This window comes from Bison bison, unplaced genomic scaffold, assembly GCF_000754665.1.
Source record: "Bison bison bison isolate TAMUID 2011002044 unplaced genomic scaffold, Bison_UMD1.0 scf7180017864349, whole genome shotgun sequence".
NCBI classification, from domain to species: Eukaryota; Metazoa; Chordata; class Mammalia; order Artiodactyla; family Bovidae; genus Bison; species Bison bison.
In genome coordinates this window covers 5,401,522-5,408,098 of record NW_011494921.1, presented here as the reverse complement: position 1 = coordinate 5,408,098, position 6,577 = coordinate 5,401,522, and positions in this window count along the sequence as shown.

The window sequence follows — 6,577 nt, the reverse complement described above, 5'->3', positions numbered from 1 at the left end:
CCTCTCAACTTTTATTGATGCTACCATTTATTTAACATGACCTTGGGGGCTTCCTTGGTGGCTCAGATGGTAAAGCGTCTGCCTGCAGTGCAGGAGACCTGGGTTCCATCCCTGGGTTGGGAAGATCCCCTAGAGAAGGAAAGGGCAACCCACTCCAGTACTCTTGCCTGGAAAATTCTATGGATGGAGGAGCCTGGTGGGCTACAGTCCATGGGGTCGCAGAGAGTCGGACACAACCGAGCGATTTTACTTTCACTTTCCTTTTTCTTAAGATGTTAGACTCTTCAGAGGTCAAAGAACAACGTGTGTGTAAATGGCCTGATAGAACATGGCTCTCAGTCAGTAACCATGAACGGGAAACCACCGTGGCTTGGGATTCCCAGGCACCCAAGGGGGCACAGTAAACCTCGGAGGGCTGCTGGTCTAGGGAGGAATACGTGGGCTAGGGAAATCTTCTGAGAGGATTTGTGACTTAAGTAGGAAGAAATACCAACTCAAACTATCCTTTTTTGGTTTAAATATAATTTCTTCTGTTGTGGTTGTTATTTAACTTTTGGAGTTGTCGTTCACTCACTCAGTCATGTCTGATTCTTTGCCACCCCACGGACTGCAGCACACTAGGCTTCCCTGCCCTTCACCATCTCCTGGAGCTTGCTCAAACTCTGTTCATAGAGTTGATGATGCCACCCAACCATCTCTTTCTCTGTCACCCCCATCTCCTCCTGCCCTCAGTCTTTCCCAGCATCAGGGTCTTTTCCAATGAGTCGCCTCTTCAAGTCAGGTGACCAAAGTATTGGAACTTTAGCATCAGTCCTTCCAATGAATATTCAGGGTTGATTTCCTTTAGGATGGACTGGCTTGATCTCTTTGCTGTTCAAGAGACTCTCAAGAGTCTTCTTCAGCTTCACAATTTGAAAGCATTAATTCTTTGGTGCTGAGCCTTCTTTATAGTCCAACTCTCACATCCATACACGACTACTGGAAAAGCCATAGCTCTGACTAGACAGACCTTTGTCGGCAAAGTCCTGTGGTCACTGCTGAGGTTTACAAATTTGCTGGGGCTTCCCAGGTGGCTCAGATGGTAAAGAATCCACCTGCAGTGCAGGAAACCTGGTTTTGATCCCTCTGTTGGGAAGATCCCTGTAGAAGGAAATGCAGCCCACTCCAGTATTCTGGCCTGGAGAACCCCGTGGTCAGAGAAGCCTGGTGGGCTACGGTCCATGGGGATCACAAGGAGTCAGACACAACTAAGAACTAAGACTTTGACTGTGAGTGCACACTTTAACAGCATCATCTTTTAGGGTTTTAAATAGCTCAGGTGGAATGCCATCCCCCCCCACCCCACCTACCCCCACAGCCCCACACACACTGGCTTTGTTCGTTGTGATGCTGCCTGAGGCCCACCTCACACTGCGGGATGTCTGGCCCTAGGTGGGTGAGCACACTGAGCTGGGTCACTGAGACTTGTTTAGTGTACCTCTTCTGTGTATTCTTCCCGCCACTTAGTCTCCTGCTTCTCTTAGGTCCTTGCCATTTATGTCCTTTACCGTGCCCACCTTTGCATGAATATAGCTTTATAATAATTCTTGAAATCAAGTGGTACTAGCTTCTCTGACTTTATTTTTCCTTCTCGTTCTGGCTATCATAGGTCCTTGGCATTTCCACTTGAATTTTAGAATCAGTTTGTCAGTTCTTACCGTAAAAAAACCTATGCAGTTTTGATTGGGAGTGTGTGAATCTGTAGATCAGTTTCATTGCCTCCTCCTCTGTTGTTTTGTATATGAAAGGTAGCCGCCACACACAGTTCTGTACCCGCGCTTCTCACAAAACAGTGAATCATGCAGATCTTTTTCCCTGGTAGTCTCTGCTGTGGTTTCATGGCGTTCTGCCGTCAGCACGTACTTTGCTTCGTTTAACCAGTCTGCTGTGATGGATTCCTAGTTCACTGCCAGTGTTTTCTACAAACAGTGCTGCAGTACAATCATTGTACATGTCATTTCCCCTGTGGGAAACATTTAGCTGCAGGATAAATTTGAGAAATGTGATTGCTAGGTCACAATGTATATACATTTGAAATTTTAATAGATAAGTTGCTAAGAGTTTTATCAATTTATATTCCTACCAATAATAAAATAGGGGGTTTGTTTGCCATAGTATCAGTATTGCATTGCCGACCTTTATCTTTTTTGCCAAGTTGATAGGTGAACGTGGTCTACTAAAATCATTTTGATCTGGATTTCTCTTATTACAGATAAGATTAAACATCTTTTGTGTGTGTGTGTAAGAGCCATTTGTGTTTCTTTTGCTGTGATTTATTTGTGTGCTTTGCCTGTATTTTCTTTTTTTCCTGTTGGATTGTTGGAGTCTTTCAGATCCAAGGAAGTCTTTGTTTATTAGGATAATTAGCTTTTTGACGTGAGTTGCAAATATATTTTTATCTACTTTACCATTTATCTTCTTCTTGTACTTTTTTAAAATAAGGAAGGCTTTTACATTTTTACATTTGAACTTACTAGTCTGAGTCTTCTTTGGAGGCTTTGGACTTTTAGTCTTTTTTTTTTTTGGATGTGCGCGGGGCTTGTGGGATCATAGTTCCCCGACCTGGGATTGAAACTGGGTTCTCAGTGAATGTGCAGAGTCCTACCCACTGGGCCACCAGGGAATTCCCTAGTCTTAATTAGAAAGCCTTTCTCTACTCAGTCTGTATTTGAATTTTCTCATGTTTTTCTTCTAGTGGTTTTATGAGTATTTTTACATTTAAATCTTTTATTTACTTGAAATTTATTCTACTGTAGTGTAAGGCATTCAATTTGTTTTCCTGTTGTGCCAGTGAAGTGAAGGTGAAGTCGCTCAGTCGAGTCCGATTCTTCTCGACCCCATGGACTGCAGCCTAACAGGCTCCTCCGTCCATGGGATTTTCCAGGCCTGTCTGTCTCCCGTTGACCTTTGAGCTCACCTTTATGTGTAGTAAATTTCCACGTATGTTTGAAGCTATTTCTGGACCTTCTAAACTGTTCCATAGAATGTATAATCATGCAGCAGAATCACATTGTTTAAATTACCATTAAAATTATATGATTTAATATATGGTAGGGGTAGTCTCTCCACATTGCTTTCTCTTTTAGTTTCCTGGCTTTTATTGTAATAATTTTCATGTGAACTTGAGTCTGTCTATTAAAGAAAATAACTGGCATTTTTATAGAGATCATATGCCTTTTATATACTAGGAAAACTACTCTTTATGGTGTTATAACTGATCTAAGAACACAGCATGGCTTTCAGTTGCTTAACTATTCTTGTGAATTCACTACTGTTCTAAAGCTTTGTTCATATAGGTCTTAATTGTCAACTTTATTCCTCAGTATTTTATCCTTTTTTTTTTTTTTGAAGTTGTAAACATAGTTGTGGAGGAGGAAATGGGGACCCACCCTAGTATTGCCTCAGAAATCCCATGGACGGAGAAGCTTGGTAGGCTACAGTCATGGGGTTGCAAAGAGTTGGACATGACTGACTAAACAACAGTAACAGCAAACATTCGACCTTGAACAACACAGATTTGAACTGCATGGGCCCACTTTTTAGATAAGATTTTTTTTTCCGTTAATATTGCAGTCAGTACTGCATGGTCCATGGTTGATTAAATCCATGGATATGGAACTACAGATATGGAGACCCAACTGTCAAGTTTTATTCGGATTTTCAGCTGTGCAGGGGCCAGCCTCTCTAACCCCTGCCTTGTTCAAAGGTCAGCAGTACTATCTTTTCCCCATTATATCTTCTGTTTGTTGTTGCTGATAAATGAATGTTATCCTTACGTTTGTTTTGTTCCCACTATCGTGTTGAATTCTTACTGTCATAGTTTCTTTAGTTGACCTTCCTGTGTTTTCCAAAAATAAAACCATTATCACCTTCAACAATCGTAGATTTATTTCCTTTCCCACAGTTATTATGCATCTAATTAATTTTTTAAATCTAATTGTATTGAGACCATTTTCCCTCCTTTAAACTTCTTCCTTTTTGTGTATTTGCTGTGATTTTTTGCATTGTGTTATTTAGAATTGCTTTCAGCCACAAGTAGCAGAAACCCTAACACAGCTTAAACAAGGAAGGATGTATTGTTCTCATACGGAAGTAGTCTAGAGGTCGGTTAGCAGTCAGTCAGCAGTTCAGCCTTGTCAGTAATCTAATCTTCCCTCTGCCATCTGTCAACCCAAGTTGACGCATAACGTTAACCATCACAGTGGGTGTGGGGTTTTCTTCTGTTGTAATGAAAATGTTTTGGAACTTGATCTGTGTGGTGGTTACACAGCACTGTGAACTCCTGTACTAAATGCCTGAGCTGCACACTTTAAAATGCTTACTTTTAAGTTACATGGATTTCACATCAACTGAAAAAATACTAGAAAAACAGATTTTCTTTTTATACAAAACAAAAACAATGGTAAAACTACCATAGATTTCAGGGTTATACGTGCTTATTTGGGGATCAGCTTAAATGTCTTCTCTGCATATAAATATGAAGAAGTAATGATGCCTCTAATGGACGCTGCCGATGGGCTAGCTCACTGCTCATTCCCAGTGTGCTGGTTAATTTTATGTTGGTTAGGGTAGGCTGCTGTGGCCACTGTCTAACATCATACCGAGAAATTAACTCAAAGTGGACCAAATTATTTGCATATAAGACCTGAAACCATAAAACTCCTAGAAGAACACGTAAGTGCTAAGTTCTTTGATGTCAGTCTTGGTGATAATTTTTTTTTTTTTTGGATTTGACACCAAAAACAAAGGCAATAAAAGCAAAAGCAAACAAGTGGGACTGTGTCAAATTAAAAAGCTCCTGAACAGCAAAAGACATCACTGAATGGGAGGAAATACTTGCCAGTCATTTTCTATATGGCGTTAATATACAAAATGTATAAACAATTCAACAGGAAAAAAAAACCCAAAAACAATTAAAAAATAGACATTTTTCCAAAAGAGACACACATAGCCAACAGGTACATGAAAAGATACTCTCCACATCACTCATTATCAGGAAAATGTAAATCACAGCCATAATGAGATACCACCTCACACTTGTTGGAATGGCCATTGTCAAAAAGACAACAAATAACAGATGTTGGCAAGGATGTGGAGAAGGTGAACGCTGGCAGGCTGCAGTGCGTGGCGTCATAAAGAGCCAGGCGTGGCCGAGCAGCAGCAGCACACTCTTGAATACCACGGGGGTTGGGCACCGACACCCCCAGTACCGCCCCGGCCCCGACACACACACCCACACCGTCAAAAATCTGTATAACTCTACAGCTGGCCCTCTGCATCTACAGATTCAGCTGTCAAGACCGTATGGTACTGCTGCTGCTGCTGCTGCTGCTAAGTCGCTTCAGTCGTGTCCAACTCTGTGCAGCCCCATAGACAGCAGCCCACCAGGCTCCCCTGTCCCTGGGATTCTCCAGGCAAGAACACTGAAGTGGATTGCCATTTCCTTCTCCAATGCATGAAAGTGAAAAGTGAAAATGAAGTCGCTCAGTCATGTCCAACCCTCAGCGACCCCATGGACTGCAGCCTTCCAAGCTCTTCTGTCCATAGGATTTGCCAGGCAAGAGTACTGGAGTGGGGTGCCATTGCCTTCTCTGTATCGTACTATAGTGTATTTATTGGAAAAAAAGTCACATATAAGTGATTCATTCAGTGCAAACCTTTGCTGTTCAAGAGTCAACTGTATTGATACTGTATCCTGCAGCTTTACTATTTTTTGTTTATTAGTTTTTACAGTTTTTTGGGTGGAGCCTTTGAAGTTTTCTGTATGTATATCACATCATTGGCATCGACTCATTGGTTGTTCCGTAGTAGTTTATTTGAAGTTCACATATTTGTGATTTTTTCCCAGTTTTCTTCTTGTGATTGATTTCTAGTTGCATACCACCATGGACAGAAAGATGCTTGGTATGATTTGTCATCTTAAATTAAGAAGACTTGTTTTGTGGCTGAACAAATGATCTACCCTTTAGAAAGTTTCGTGTGCACTTAAGAAAAACATCTGTTACTTTTGGATGAAATGGTGTGTATCTGTTAGATCCCTTTCCTTTAACGTATTGTTTAAAACAAATGTCTCCTTATTGGTGTCCTGTCTGGGTGATCTATCCATGAAACTGCGGTATTGAAGTCACCTACTAAGAGACAGTGAGATAGGGTAGCGGGACTCTCATAGTACGACTTCACGGACTGTTGCCTCTTGCTGTGCCCTGGAGGTGCGAGCCGGTGAAAAGCTTTCTCTGTTGGTTACAGTCCTGTGGGACCTACTGAGCATAAGCCCCACTTGGCACCATAGCCAGATGATTAATCAAGGGTGTCCCTTATGTCCCCTAAGCTGTAGTCACAAAAACCAGGGTACCTGATGGAAAGCACGATACCAGATACATGTGAAAGCTCCCTGCTGGGACACACTGGTGCTCTAGACTGCAGCATAGGGAGGGCATAAAGATGGTGCCAACTGCAGGGAGAAAAGGAGACCTAGATTAAAAAAAATAAAAAGGATGGTGTCCTGCCAGCAGGAGTGAGGCAAAGGGAGCCAACAAAG